This window comes from Balaenoptera physalus (genome assembly GCF_965194825.1).
Source record: "Balaenoptera physalus genome assembly, chromosome: 8".
NCBI lineage: Eukaryota > Metazoa > Chordata > Mammalia > Artiodactyla > Balaenopteridae > Balaenoptera > Balaenoptera physalus.
The window spans coordinates 41,899,117-41,916,527 of record NC_138887.1 but is presented as its reverse complement, the minus strand read 5'-3'; the positions used below and the strand labels follow the sequence as shown (position 1 = coordinate 41,916,527).

The 17,411-nt window shown below is 39.1% G+C and overlaps 1 protein-coding gene across 1 annotated transcript in view; it reads right to left on the bottom strand.

The window, feature by feature from the left end:
* LOC309665813 (protein piccolo-like) overlaps positions 1 to 17,411 on the bottom strand; it is a 1,074,121-nt gene that overhangs the window by 836,304 nt on the left and 220,406 nt on the right. The gene's annotated exons all lie outside the window — the stretch shown is intronic.

The window sequence follows — 17,411 nt, the reverse complement described above, 5'->3', positions numbered from 1 at the left end:
CTTCGAAGAAGAGAATTTCAAGAGCTATATTGTACTCACGGTTTTTTCTTTTAAGAGAAAAGCGAAAGGCGTAGGAATATGACGAATTTTAAAAATTTTAATGACATGCACACCCATATTACAAAAACCTATCAGCTCACAGCAGTCAGAATGGCCATTAGGAAATATGCTGCAAAAAATAAAAGGTGAAGGGAGTGTGGAGAAATGCGTACCTTCGGTTGTAAGGGGGGCATGTAAAGAGCCACTAATGAAAACACAATGTAGGTGCTTCAAAAAGGGAAACATTGAGCTACCAGTCAATCAATCACAACCACTGCTTGGCCTATCACCTGAGAAAATGAGAATCAAAAAGTCACAGGCTGGCAAACCTGTACGCCAGCAAGATTTACCATAGCCAGCACTTGGAAGCAATGAAAATGTCCATCAACCGAGGAATGCACCAAGAAGAAGTGGTCCACGTACACAATGGAATATTACTCTAATAATAAATATAAATTAAATTTAAAAACAAACAAAAGCAAGGAGACATCAACATTTGTGGGTTTATCCGGGCACATTGCACTCTCATTTATAACCGAAGAACACCACTGGCCGGTAGGTCTGTTTCCCTAGTACCAGCAAGGGGAACGTAGAAAGGCTGCCGCTCTCTGGCCGTTACCTGCAAAAGCAGGTTTAAAGCCTGAGCCAATGGTCACTTCATATGAACAAGTACTGCAGGGCTGTAATTGAAACCTGCCCTCAAAATGTCTTGAGGGAGATAATGGCCAAAATATTTCAAATGGTGACACATACTTTAAGAAAACACTTTGAAGAAATAAGCTCTAATCACAGCTGGAAAAGTAAAAGGGACATGTCTTAAAGCTCAATTTCAACGCATTATGAGACACATGCAAATTCAACCACAAAGAGGTATCAGCTCACACAACTCAGAATAACCATCAGCAAAAACTACAGAGAAAAAATCCTGAAGGTGCTGGGAAGAAATACATGCCCTCCACTTTAAGTGGGACGTAACCTGGAAAGAGCCACTAAGGAGAACAGAACAGAGGTGCCTTTAAAAGGTAAACATTGAGCTACCATATGATCCAGCAGACCTATTCCTGGACCTATAAACTAAGAAGACAGAATTGGAAGGACACAGCCACGCAAATCTGCATTGCATACTATTACAATAGCCAAGATATGGAAGTAACCAAAAAGTCCACCGACAGATGGGTGGACAAAGAAGAACTGCTACCTGCATAGATGGAATATGAGCTAGTGAAAAAATGAAACAATGCCATTTGCAGCACCATAGATGAGTCTAGAAGTAATCACGCAACTTGGAGTAAGTGAGAAAGCGAAAGACACATATCCTATCATATCACATATAGGGGTTACCTAAAAAATGATACAAACAAAGATATTTCCACAGACAAACACTATCATAGATTCATTCAAAAAACTTATGGTTCACCAAATGGAAAGGTGTGAGGATTGGATACATTACCATATTGAGGTTAACAGAGAGATACAAACACATGTGAAATATATAATCACCAAAGACCTACGCAATACCAAGGGAAGACTACTCAACATTGTGTCATAACCTACATGGGAAAAGGATCCGAAGAAGAATAGATATATGTATATGTGTGAAAGAACCACATCTTGCACACCTAGAACAAACAAAACATTGTAATCAAGTTTGCTGTGATAAAAAATAAAAATTAAGTTAAAAATACCAACAAGAAGTAATGAGACATAAACTTAAAGGGCTTTTTCCTCGCACATTCCATTCTAATTTACAACCTAGAACACCACTTCCAGTAAGGCTCTGTTGCCCTAGTAACCAGATTTGGTAAAGGAGAAATGCTGCCGCCTTGTGGCCGATTCCCGCAAGAGCAGCTTTTAACCCACAGCTAATGGTCACTTACCATTCACAAGGACTCAGGGCTGTAAAGGACACCTGCCCTCAAAATTGTGCTGTGGTAGGGAATGGATAAAATTTTCAAAACAGGCAAAATTTGCAAGAAGATAGTATGAAGAGGTATGTTTTACTCACTCTCTTTTGAAAGAAAGGAAAATGTATAAAAGCTCAGCCTCAGGAAGTATTAGACTCATGCAATCTAATCTACAAAAAGTTTTCAACTCACACCAGTCGACTGACCATTGGCAAAAAGTCTACAAATAATAAATGCTGAAGAGCTCTTAGAGAACTGTGTACCCTCTAGCTGCTGGTGAGATGTAAGAGGGTTAAACGCTAATAATGACAACAGAAAGGAGCTGCGTTTAAAAGGAAAAATTGAGGTACCATTCAATCCAGCAGGCGCACCAATGGGCCTCTCACCTGAGAAGACCAGAATGAAGAAGACCCGGGCTGCAAAAGCTGCACTGCAGCCTGATTCACAATAGACAAGACAGTGAAGCAACTAAAATGTCCATCAACAGATGAAAGGATAAAGAAGAAGTGGTCCATGTACACAATGAATACTAGCCATGGAAAACAATGAAACACTGCTCTTTGAGGCACCATAGATGATCTTGGAGATAATCACAGAACATGAGGTAAGTCGGAAAGCAAAAGTCCTATATCCTATGATATCACTTATAGGCGTTATCTAATAACTGACACAAATGAACATTTTTCCACACAGAAAGTCAATCACAGACTTATTAAAAAAAAACTATGCTTATCTAAAAGGAAAGGTGGGGGGAATGGATAAATGAAGATTAGCGTTACCATATGTATACAAATATATATTATATACATATATCAAAAGACCAACCATATAGCAAGGAAGGATTATGGAACACTCTGTAATAATTTACACGGGAAGAGGATCTCTACCTAAATAGTTATATAGAATATGTAGATGAACCAGAGTGTGTACACCTTGGACGAGCAACATTCTAACCATTACCCCAATTGAAAAAATTAAAACAACGAACTAGGAGTAATGAGACATAAACTTATGAGGGGTTTTCCTGGCACATTCCATCCAAATTTAAAACCTAGGCAAACAACTTCCAGAACGGCTCTGCTGCCCTAGTACCCAGATTTGGGAATGGAGAAATGCTGCATCCTTGTGGCCGTTTTCCACAAGAGCAGCTTTAAACCCACTGCAAAAGGTCACTAAATATTCACCAATTGCAGGTCTGTAAATGACACCGGCCCTCCAAAAAATACTGAGGTCGAAAATCGACCAAAAAATTCCAGAGTGCAACCTTCCAAAAAGAAAATTTGAAGAGGTATATTATAGTCACACTTTTTTGCTTTTTTCTTTTAACAGAAAAGAAAAAGGCGTGGAAAAATGATGAATTGTAGGAATTTTTACAGACATGTAAACCCAAATTACAAAAACCTATCAGCTCACACCAGTCAGAACGGCCATCAACAAAAATGCTGCAAACAATAAATGCTGACGTGATTGTGGAGAAATGCGTACCCTCGATTCTAAGGGGGATGTGGTAAGAGCCACTAATGAAAGCACAATTGAGGTGCCTTGAAAAGGTAAACGTTGACCTACCATACCAGTCAATCAATCATACCCACTGCTGTGTCTATCACCTGAGAAAATGAAAATCAAAAATCACAGGCTGGCAATCCTGCACTCCAGCAATATTTACCATAGGCAACACTTGGAAGCAACGAAACTGTCCATCAACAGAGGAATGCACCAAGAAGAAGTGGTCCGTGTACACAATGGGATATTAGCCATGGAAAACATTGAAGCACTGCTCTTTGAGGCACCATAGATGAGCCTGGAGATAATCACAAAACATGAAGTAGGTCGGACAGCAAAACACCTATATCCTATATGATCATTTATGGCATTATCTAATAACTGACACAGATGAACATATTTCCGAAGAGAAAGACACTCACAGGTTTAGAAAACAAACTATGCTCATCTGAAAGGAAAGGAGGGGGGAAACTGAGAAATGAAGATTAGTGTTACTATTCATAAACAAATACATATTATATACATGTATCAAAAAGACCGAACATATAGCAAGGGAGGTCGACGGAACACTGTAATATTTTACATGGGAAGAGGATCTGTACATTAATAGACATACATAATGTACAAATGAACCAGATTGTGTACACCAAAGACAAACAATATTCTAAACTTTACCCAGATTAAAAAAATTTTAAAAACCAAGAAGAAGTAATGAGACATAAACTTATGGGGATTTCTCCTGGCAAATTCCATTCTAATTTACAACCTAGGACAATGACTTCCAGAGAGGCTCTGCTGCCCTAGTACCCAGATTGGGGAATGGAGAAATGCTACCTCCTTGTGGCCGTTTCCCACAACAGCAGCTTTGAACCCACTGCAAAAGGTCACTAAATTTTCACCTACTTGCAGTTCTGTAAATGACACCTGCCCTCCAGAAAATTTCTGGGGTCAAAAATCGACCAAAAACTTCACAAGAGGGCAACCTTCGAAGAAGACAATTTCAAGAGCTATATTGTACTCACGGTTTTTTCTTTTAAGAGAAAAGCGAAAGGCGTAGGAATATGACGAATTTTAAAAATTTTAATGACATGCACACCCATATTACAAAAACCTATCAGCTCACAGCAGTCAGAATGGCCATTAGGAAATATGCTGCAAAAAATAAAAGGTGAAGGGAGTGTGGAGAAATGCGTACCTTCGGTTGTAAGGGGGGCATGTAAAGAGCCACTAATGAAAACACAATGTAGGTGCTTCAAAAAGGGAAACATTGAGCTACCAGTCAATCAATCACAACCACTGCTTGGCCTATCACCTGAGAAAATGAGAATCAAAAAGTCACAGGCTGGCAAACCTGTACGCCAGCAAGATTTACCATAGCCAGCACTTGGAAGCAATGAAAATGTCCATCAACCGAGGAATGCACCAAGAAGAAGTGGTCCACGTACACAATGGAATATTACTCTAATAATAAATATAAATTAAATTTAAAAACAAACAAAAGCAAGGAGACATCAACATTTGTGGGTTTATCCGGGCACATTGCACTCTCATTTATAACCGAAGAACACCACTGGCCGGTAGGTCTGTTTCCCTAGTACCAGCAAGGGGAACGTAGAAAGGCTGCCGCTCTCTGGCCGTTACCTGCAAAAGCAGGTTTAAAGCCTGAGCCAATGGTCACTTCATATGAACAAGTACTGCAGGGCTGTAATTGAAACCTGCCCTCAAAATGTCTTGAGGGAGATAATGGCCAAAATATTTCAAATGGTGACACATACTTTAAGAAAACACTTTGAAGAAATAAGCTCTAATCACAGCTGGAAAAGTAAAAGGGACATGTCTTAAAGCTCAATTTCAACGCATTATGAGACACATGCAAATTCAACCACAAAGAGGTATCAGCTCACACAACTCAGAATAACCATCAGCAAAAACTACAGAGAAAAAATCCTGAAGGTGCTGGGAAGAAATACATGCCCTCCACTTTAAGTGGGACGTAACCTGGAAAGAGCCACTAAGGAGAACAGAACAGAGGTGCCTTTAAAAGGTAAACATTGAGCTACCATATGATCCAGCAGACCTATTCCTGGACCTATAAACTAAGAAGACAGAATTGGAAGGACACAGCCACGCAAATCTGCATTGCATACTATTACAATAGCCAAGATATGGAAGTAACCAAAAAGTCCACCGACAGATGGGTGGACAAAGAAGAACTGCTACCTGTATAGATGGAATATGAGCTAGTGAAAAAATGAAACAATGCCATTTGCAGCACCATAGGTGAGTCTAGAAGTAATCACGCAACTTGGAGTAAGTGAGAAAGCGAAAGACACATATCCTATCATATCACATATAGGGGTTACCTAAAAAATGATACAAACAAAGATATTTCCACAGACAAACACTATCATAGATTCATTCAAAAAACTTATGGTTCACCAAATGGAAAGGTGTGAGGATTGGATACATTACCATATTGAGGTTAACAGAGAGATACAAACACATGTGAAATATATAATCACCAAAGACCTACGCAATACCAAGGGAAGACTACTCAACATTCTGTCATAACCTACATGGGAAAAGGATCCGAAGAAGAATAGATATATGTATATGTGTGAAAGAACCACATCTTGCACACCTAGAACAAACAAAACATTGTAATCAAGTTTGCTGTGATAAAAAATAAAAATTAAGTTAAAAATACCAACAAGAAGTAATGAGACATAAACTTAAAGGGCTTTTTCCTCGCACATTCCATTCTAATTTACAACCTAGAACACCACTTCCAGTAAGGCTCTGTTGCCCTAGTAACCAGATTTGGTAAAGGAGAAATGCTGCCGCCTTGTGGCCGATTCCCGCAAGAGCAGCTTTTAACCCACAGCTAATGGTCACTTACCATTCACAAGGACTCAGGGCTGTAAAGGACACCTGCCCTCAAAATTGTGCTGCGGTAGGGAATGGATAAAAATTTCAAAAGAGGCAAAATTTGCAAGAAGATAGTATGAAGAGGTATGTTTTACACACTCTCTTTTGAAAGAAAGGAAAATGTATAAAAGCTCAGCCTCAGGAAGTATTAGACTCATGCAATCTAATCTACAAAAAGTTTTCAACTCACACCAGTCGACTGACCATTGGCAAAAAGTCTACAAATAATAAATGCTGAAGAGCTCTTAGAGAACTGTGTACCCTCTAGCTGCTGGTGAGATGTAAGAGGGTTAAACGTTAATAATGACAACAGAAAGGAGCTGCGTTTAAAAGGAAAAATTGAGGTACCATTCAATCCAGCAGGCGCACCAATGGGCCTCTCACCTGAGAAGACCAGAATGAAGAAGACCCGGGCTGCAAAAGCTGCACTGCAGCCTGATTCACAATAGACAAGACAGTGAAGCAACTAAAATGTCCATCAACAGATGAAAGGATAAAGAAGAAGTGGTCCATGTACACAATGAATACTAGCCATGGAAAACAATGAAACACTGGTCTTTGAGGCACCATAGATGATCTTGGAGATAATCACAGAACATGAGGTAAGTCGGAAAGCAAAAGTCCTATATCCTATGATATCACTTATAGGCGTTATCTAATAACTGACACAAATGAACATATTTCCACACAGAAAGTCAATCACAGACTTATTAAAAAAAAACTATGCTTATCTAAAAGGAAAGGTGGGGGGAATGGATAAATGAAGATTAGCGTTACCATATGTATACAAATATATATTATATACATATATCAAAAGACCAACCATATAGCAAGGAAGGATTATGGAACACTCTGTAATAATTTACACGGGAAGAGGATCTCTACCTAAATAGTTATATAGAATATGTAGATGAACCAGAGTGTGTACACCTTGGACGAGCAACATTCTAACCATTACCCCAATTGAAAAAATTAAAACAATGAACTAGGAGTAATGAGACATAAACTTATGAGGGGTTTTCCTGGCACATTCCATCCAAATTTAAAACCTAGGCAAACAACTTCCAGAACGGCTCTGCTGCCCTAGTACCCAGATTTGGGAATGGAGAAATGCTGCATCCTTGTGGCCGTTTTCCACAAGAGCAGCTTTAAACCCACTGCAAAAGGTCACTAAATATTCACCAATTGCAGGTCTGTAAATGACACCGGCCCTCCAAAAAATACTGAGGTCGAAAATCGACCAAAAAATTCCAGAGTGCAACCTTCCAAAAAGAAAATTTGAAGAGGTATATTATAGTCACACTTTTTTGCTTTTTTCTTTTAACAGAAAAGAAAAAGGCGTGGAAAAATGATGAATTGTAGGAATTTTTACAGACATGTAAACCCAAATTACAAAAACCTATCAGCTCACACCAGTCAGAACGGCCATCAACAAAAATGCTGCAAACAATAAATGCTGACGTGATTGTGGAGAAATGCGTACCCTCGATTCTAAGGGGGATGTGGTAAGAGCCACTAATGAAAGCACAATTGAGGTGCCTTGAAAAGGTAAACGTTGACCTACCATACCAGTCAATCAATCATACCCACTGCTGTGTCTATCACCTGAGAAAATGAAAATCAAAAATCACAGGCTAGCAATCCTGCACTCCAGCAATATTTACCATAGGCAACACTTGGAAGCAACGAAACTGTCCATCAACAGAGGAATGCACCAAGAAGAAGTGGTCCGTGTACACAATGGGATATTAGCCATGGAAAACATTGAAGCACTGCTCTTTGAGGCACCATAGAGGAGCCTGGAGATAATCACAAAACATGAAGTAGGTCGGACAGCAAAACACCTATATCCTATATGATCATTTATGGCATTATCTAATAACTGACACAGATGAACATATTTCCGAAGAGGAAGACACTCACAGGCTTAGAAAACAAACTATGCTCATCTGAAAGGAAAGGAGGGGGGAAACTGAGAAATGAAGATTAGTGTTACTATTCATAAACAAATACATATTATATACATGTATCAAAAAGACCGAACATATAGCAAGGGAGGTCGACGGAACACTGTAATATTTTACATGGGAAGAGGATCTGTACATTAATAGACATACATAATGTACAAATGAACCAGATTGTGTACACCAAAGACAAACAATATTCTAAACTTTACCCAGATTAAAAAAATTTTAAAAACCAAGAAGAAGTAATGAGACATAAACTTATGGGGATTTCTCCTGGCAAATTCCATTCTAATTTACAACCTAGGACAATGACTTCCAGAGAGGCTCTGCTGCCCTAGTACCCAGATTGGGGAATGGAGAAATGCTACCTCCTTGTGGCCGTTTCCCACAACAGCAGCTTTGAACCCACTGCAAAAGGTCACTAAATTTTCACCTACTTGCAGTTCTGTAAATGACACCTGCCCTCCAGAAAATTTCTGGGGTCAAAAATCGACCAAAAACTTCACAAGAGGGCAACCTTCGAAGAAGACAATTTCAAGAGCTATATTGTACTCACGGTTTTTTCTTTTAAGAGAAAAGCGAAAGGCGTAGGAATATGACGAATTTTAAAAATTTTAATGACATGCACACCCATATTACAAAAACCTATCAGCTCACAGCAGTCAGAATGGCCATTAGGAAATATGCTGCAAAAAATAAAAGGTGAAGGGAGTGTGGAGAAATGCGTACCTTCGGTTGTAAGGGGGGCATGTAAAGAGCCACTAATGAAAACACAATGTAGGTGCTTCAAAAAGGGAAACATTGAGCTACCAGTCAATCAATCACAACCACTGCTTGGCCTATCACCTGAGAAAATGAGAATCAAAAAGTCACAGGCTGGCAAACCTGTACGCCAGCAAGATTTACCATAGCCAGCACTTGGAAGCAATGAAAATGTCCATCAACCGAGGAATGCACCAAGAAGAAGTGGTCCACGTACACAATGGAATATTACTCTAATAATAAATATAAATTAAATTTAAAAACAAACAAAAGCAAGGAGACATCAACATTTGTGGGTTTATCCGGGCACATTGCACTCTAATTTATAACCGAAGAACACCACTGGCCGGTAGGTCTGTTTCCCTAGTACCAGCAAGGGGAACGTAGAAAGGCTGCCGCTCTCTGGCCGTTACCTGCAAAAGCAGGTTTAAAGCCTGAGCCAATGGTCACTTCATATGAACAAGTACTGCAGGGCTGTAAATGAAACCTGCCCTCAAAATGTCTTGAGGGAGATAATGGCCAAAATATTTCAAATGGTGACACATACTTTAAGAAAACACTTTGAAGAAATAAGCTCTAATCACAGCTGGAAAAGTAAAAGGGACATGTCTTAAAGCTCAATTTCAACGCATTATGAGACACATGCAAATTCAACCACAAAGAGGTATCAGCTCACACAACTCAGAATAACCATCAGCAAAAACTACAGAGAAAAAATCCTGAAGGTGCTGGGAAGAAATACATGCCCTCCACTTTAAGTGGGACGTAACCTGGAAAGAGCCACTAAGGAGAACAGAACAGAGGTGCCTTTAAAAGGTAAACATTGAGCTACCATATGATCCAGCAGACCTATTCCTGGACCTATAAACTAAGAAGACAGAATTGGAAGGACACAGCCACGCAAATCTGCATTGCATACTATTACAATAGCCAAGATATGGAAGTAACCAAAAAGTCCACCGACAGATGGGTGGACAAAGAAGAACTGCTACCTGTATAGATGGAATATGAGCTAGTGAAAAAATGAAACAATGCCATTTGCAGCACCATAGATGAGTCTAGAAGTAATCACGCAACTTGGAGTAAGTGAGAAAGCGAAAGACACATATCCTATCATATCACATATAGGGGTTACCTAAAAAATGATACAAACAAAGATATTTCCACAGACAAACACTATCATAGATTCATTCAAAAAACTTATGGTTCACCAAATGGAAAGGTGTGAGGATTGGATACATTACCATATTGAGGTTAACAGAGAGATACAAACACATGTGAAATATATAATCACCAAAGACCTACGCAATACCAAGGGAAGACTACTCAACATTGTGTCATAACCTACATGGGAAAAGGATCCGAAGAAGAATAGATATATGTATATGTGTGAAAGAACCACATCTTGCACACCTAGAGCAAACAAAACATTGTAATCAAGTTTGCTGTGATAAAAAATAAAAATTAAGTTAAAAATACCAACAAGAAGTAATGAGACATAAACTTAAAGGGCTTTTTCCTCGCACATTCCATTCTAATTTACAACCTAGAACACCACTTCCAGTAAGGCTCTGTTGCCCTAGTAACCAGATTTGGTAAAGGAGAAATGCTGCCGCCTTGTGGCCGATTCCCGCAAGAGCAGCTTTTAACCCACAGCTAATGGTCACTTACCATTCACAAGGACTCAGGGCTGTAAAGGACACCTGCCCTCAAAATTGTGCTGCGGTAGGGAATGGATAAAATTTTCAAAACAGGCAAAATTTGCAAGAAGATAGTATGAAGAGGTATGTTTTACTCACTCTCTTTTGAAAGAAAGGAAAATGTATAAAAGCTCAGCCTCAGGAAGTATTAGACTCATGCAATCTAATCTACAAAACGTTTTCAACTCACACCAGTCGACTGACCATTGGCAAAAAGTCTACAAATAATAAATGCTGAAGAGCTCTTAGAGAACTGTGTACCCTCTAGCTGCTGGTGAGATGTAAGAGGGTTAAACGCTAATAATGACAACAGAAAGGAGCTGCGTTTAAAAGGAAAAATTGAGGTACCATTCAATCCAGCAGGCGCACCAATGGGCCTCTCACCTGAGAAGACCAGAATGAAGAAGACCCGGACTGCAAAAGCTGCACTGCAGCCTGATTCACAATAGACAAGACAGTGAAGCAACTAAAATGTCCATCAACAGATGAAAGGATAAAGAAGAAGTGGTCCATGTACACAATGAATACTAGCCATGGAAAACAATGAAACACTGCTCTTTGAGGCACCATAGATGATCTTGGAGATAATCACAGAACATGAGGTAAGTCGGAAAGCAAAAGTCCTATATCCTATGATATCACTTATAGGCGTTATCTAATAACTGACACAAATGAACATTTTTCCACACAGAAAGTCAATCACAGACTTATTAAAAAAAAACTATGCTTATCTAAAAGGAAAGGTGGGGGGAATGGATAAATGAAGATTAGCGTTACCATATGTATACAAATATATATTATATACATATATCAAAAGACCAACCATATAGCAAGGAAGGATTATGGAACACTCTGTAATAATTTACACGGGAAGAGGATCTCTACCTAAATAGTTATATAGAATATGTAGATGAACCAGAGTGTGTACACCTTGGACGAGCAACATTCTAACCATTACCCCAATTGAAAAAATTAAAACAACGAACTAGGAGTAATGAGACATAAACTTATGAGGGGTTTTCCTGGCACATTCCATCCAAATTTAAAACCTAGGCAAACAACTTCCAGAACGGCTCTGCTGCCCTAGTACCCAGATTTGGGAATGGAGAAATGCTGCATCCTTGTGGCCGTTTTCCACAAGAGCAGCTTTAAACCCACTGCAAAAGGTCACTAAATATTCACCAATTGCAGGTCTGTAAATGACACCGGCCCTCCAAAAAATACTGAGGTCGAAAATCGACCAAAAAATTCCAGAGTGCAACCTTCCAAAAAGAAAATTTGAAGAGGTATATTATAGTCACACTTTTTTGCTTTTTTCTTTTAACAGAAAAGAAAAAGGCGTGGAAAAATGATGAATTGTAGGAATTTTTACAGACATGTAAACCCAAATTACAAAAACCTATCAGCTCACACCAGTCAGAACGGCCATCAACAAAAATGCTGCAAACAATAAATGCTGACGTGATTGTGGAGAAATGCGTACCCTCGATTCTAAGGGGGATGTGGTAAGAGCCACTAATGAAAGCACAATTGAGGTGCCTTGAAAAGGTAAACGTTGACCTACCATACCAGTCAATCAATCATACCCACTGCTGTGTCTATCACCTGAGAAAATGAAAATCAAAAATCACAGGCTGGCAATCCTGCACTCCAGCAATATTTACCATAGGCAACACTTGGAAGCAACGAAACTGTCCATCAACAGAGGAATGCACCAAGAAGAAGTGGTCCGTGTACACAATGGAATATTAGCCATGGAAAACATTGAAGCACTGCTCTTTGAGGCACCATAGATGAGCCTGGAGATAATCACAAAACATGAAGTAGGTCGGACAGCAAAACACCTATATCCTATATGATCACTTATGGCATTATCTAATAACTGACACAGATGAACATATTTCCGAAGATAAAGACACTCACGGGCTTAGAAAACAAACTATGCTCATCTGAAAGGAAAGGAGGGGGGAAATGGAGAAATGAAGATTAGTGTTACTATTCATATACAAATACATATTATATACATGTATCAAAAAGACCGAACATATAGCAAGGGAGGTCGACGGAACACTGTAATATTTTACATGGGAAGAGGATCTGTACATTAATAGACATACATAATGTACAAATGAACCAGATTGTGTACACCAAAGACAAACAATATTCTAAACTTTACCCACATTAAAAAAATTTTAAAAACCAAGAAGAAGTAATGAGACATAAACTTATGGGGATTTCTCCTGGCAAATTCCATTCTAATTTACAACCTAGGACAATGACTTCCAGAAAGGCTCTGCTGCCCTAGTACCCAGATTGGGGAATGGAGAAATGCTACCTCCTTGTGGCCGTTTCCCACAACAGCAGCTTTGAACCCACTGCAAAAGGTCACTAAATTTTCACCTACTTGCAGTTCTGTAAATGACACCTGCCCTCCAGAAAATTTCTGGGGTCAAAAATCGACCAAAAACTTCACAAGAGGGCAACCTTCGAAGAAGACAATTTCAAGAGCTATATTGTACTCACGGTTTTTTCTTTTAAGAGAAAAGCGAAAGGCGTAGGAATATGACGAATTTTAAAAATTTTAATGACATGCACACCCATATTACAAAAACCTATCAGCTCACAGCAGTCAGAATGGCCATTAGGAAATATGCTGCAAAAAATAAAAGGTGAAGGGAGTGTGGAGAAATGCGTACCTTCGGTTGTAAGGGGGGCATGTAAAGAGCCACTAATGAAAACACAATGTAGGTGCTTCAAAAAGGGAAACATTGAGCTACCAGTCAATCAATCACAACCACTGCTTGGCCTATCACCTGAGAAAATGAGAATCAAAAAGTCACAGGCTGGCAAACCTGTACGCCAGCAAGATTTACCATAGCCAGCACTTGGAAGCAATGAAAATGTCCATCAACCGAGGAATGCACCAAGAAGAAGTGGTCCACGTACACAATGGAATATTACTCTAATAATAAATATAAATTAAATTTAAAAACAAACAAAAGCAAGGAGACATCAACATTTGTGGGTTTATCCGGGCACATTGCACTCTAATTTATAACCGAAGAACACCACTGGCCGGTAGGTCTGTTTCCCTAGTACCAGCAAGGGGAACGTAGAAAGGCTGCCGCTCTCTGGCCGTTACCTGCAAAAGCAGGTTTAAAGCCTGAGCCAATGGTCACTTCATATGAACAAGTACTGCAGGGCTGTAAATGAAACCTGCCCTCAAAATGTCTTGAGGGAGATAATGGCCAAAATATTTCAAATGGTGACACATACTTTAAGAAAACACTTTGAAGAAATAAGCTCTAATCACAGCTGGAAAAGTAAAAGGGACATGTCTTAAAGCTCAATTTCAACGCATTATGAGACACATGCAAATTCAACCACAAAGAGGTATCAGCTCACACAACTCAGAATAACCATCAGCAAAAACTCCAGAGAAAAAATCCTGAAGGTGCTGGGAAGAAATACATGCCCTCCACTTTAAGTGGGACGTAACCTGGAAAGAGCCACTAAGGAGAACAGAACAGAGGTGCCTTTAAAAGGTAAACATTGAGCTACCATATGATCCAGCAGACCTATTCCTGGACCTATAAACTAAGAAGACAGAATTGGAAGGACACAGCCACGCAAATCTGCATTGCATACTATTACAATAGCCAAGATATGGAAGTAACCAAAAAGTCCACCGACAGATGGGTGGACAAAGAAGAACTGCTACCTGTATAGATGGAATATGAGCTAGTGAAAAAATGAAACAATGCCATTTGCAGCACCATAGATGAGTCTAGAAGTAATCACGCAACTTGGAGTAAGTGAGAAAGCGAAAGACACATATCCTATCATATCACATATAGGGGTTACCTAAAAAATGATACAAACAAAGATATTTCCACAGACAAACACTATCATAGATTCATTCAAAAAACTTATGGTTCACCAAATGGAAAAGTGTGAGGATTGGATACATTACCATATTGAGGTTAACAGAGAGATACAAACACATGTGAAATATATAATCACCAAAGACCTACGCAATACCAAGGGAAGACTACTCAACATTGTGTCATAACCTACATGGGAAAAGGATCCGAAGAAGAATAGATATATGTATATGTGTGAAAGAACCACATCTTGCACACCTAGAGCAAACAAAACATTGTAATCAAGTTTGCTGTGATAAAAAATAAAAATTAAGTTAAAAATACCAACAAGAAGTAATGAGACATAAACTTAAAGGGCTTTTTCCTCGCACATTCCATTCTAATTTACAACCTAGAACACCACTTCCAGTAAGGCTCTGTTGCCCTAGTAACCAGATTTGGTAAAGGAGAAATGCTGCCGCCTTGTGGCCGATTCCCGCAAGAGCAGCTTTTAACCCACAGCTAATGGTCACTTACCATTCACATGGACTCAGGGCTGTAAAGGACACCTGCCCTCAAAATTGTGCTGCGGTAGGGAATGGATAAAATTTTCAAAACAGGCAAAATTTGCAAGAAGATAGTATGAAGAGGTATGTTTTACTCACTCTCTTTTGAAAGAAAGGAAAATGTATAAAAGCTCAGCCTCAGGAAGTATTAGACTCATGCAATCTAATCTACAAAACGTTTTCAACTCACACCAGTCGACTGACCATTGGCAAAAAGTCTACAAATAATAAATGCTGAAGAGCTCTTAGAGAACTGTGTACCCTCTAGCTGCTGGTGAGATGTAAGAGGGTTAAACGCTAATAATGACAACAGAAAGGAGCTGCGTTTAAAAGGAAAAATTGAGGTACCATTCAATCCAGCAGGCGCACCAATGGGCCTCTCACCTGAGAAGACCAGAATGAAGAAGACCCGGGCTGCAAAAGCTGCACTGCAGCCTGATTCACAATAGACAAGACAGTGAAGCAACTAAAATGTCCATCAACAGATGAAAGGATAAAGAAGAAGTGGTCCATGTACACAATGAATACTAGCCATGGAAAACAATGAAACACTGCTCTTTGAGGCACCATAGATGATCTTGGAGATAATCACAGAACATGAGGTAAGTCGGAAAGCAAAAGTCCTATATCCTATGATATCACTTATAGGCGTTATCTAATAACTGACACAAATGAACATTTTTCCACACAGAAAGTCAATCACAGACTTATTAAAAAAAAACTATGCTTATCTAAAAGGAAAGGTGGGGGGAATGGATAAATGAAGATTAGCGTTACCATATGTATACAAATATATATTATATACATATATCAAAAGACCAACCATATAGCAAGGAAGGATTATGGAACACTCTGTAATAATTTACACGGGAAGAGGATCTCTACCTAAATAGTTATATAGAATATGTAGATGAACCAGAGTGTGTACACCTTGGACGAGCAACATTCTAACCATTACCCCAATTGAAAAAATTAAAACAACGAACTAGGAGTAATGAGACATAAACTTATGAGGGGTTTTCCTGGCACATTCCATCCAAATTTAAAACCTAGGCAAACAACTTCCAGAACGGCTCTGCTGCCCTAGTACCCAGATTTGGGAATGGAGAAATGCTGCATCCTTGTGGCCGTTTTCCACAAGAGCAGCTTTAAACCCACTGCAAAAGGTCACTAAATATTCACCAATTGCAGGTCTGTAAATGACACCGGCCCTCCAAAAAATACTGAGGTCGAAAATCGACCAAAAAATTCCAGAGTGCAACCTTCCAAAAAGAAAATTTGAAGAGGTATATTATAGTCACACTTTTTTGCTTTTTTCTTTTAACAGAAAAGAAAAAGGCGTGGAAAAATGATGAATTGTAGGAATTTTTACAGACATGTAAACCCAAATTACAAAAACCTATCAGCTCACACCAGTCAGAACGGCCATCAACAAAAATGCTGCAAACAATAAATGCTGACGTGATTGTGGAGAAATGCGTACCCTCGATTCTAAGGGGGATGTGGTAAGAGCCACTAATGAAAGCACAATTGAGGTGCCTTGAAAAGGTAAACGTTGACCTACCATACCAGTCAATCAATCATACCCACTGCTGTGTCTATCACCTGAGAAAATGAAAATCAAAAATCACAGGCTGGCAATCCTGCACTCCAGCAATATTTACCATAGGCAACACTTGGAAGCAACGAAATTGTCCATCAACAGAGGAATGCACCAAGAAGAAGTGGTCCGTGTACACAATGGAATATTAGCCATGGAAAACATTGAAGCACTGCTCTTTGAGGCACCATAGATGAGCCTGGAGATAATCACCAAACTTGAAGTAGGTCGGACAGCAAAACACCTATATCCTATATGATCACTTATGGCATTATCTAATAACTGACACAGATGAACATATTTCCGAAGAGAAAGACACTCACAGGCTTAGAAAACAAACTATGCTCATCTGAAAGGAAAGGAGGGGGGAAATTGAGAAATGAAGATTAGTGTTACTATTCATATACAAATACATATTATATACATGTATCAAAAAGACCGAACATATAGCAAGGGAGGTCGACGGAACACTGTAATATTTTACATGGGAAGAGGATCTGTACATTAATAGACATACATAATGTACAAATGAACCAGATTGTGTACACCAAAGACAAACAATATTCTAAACTTTACCCA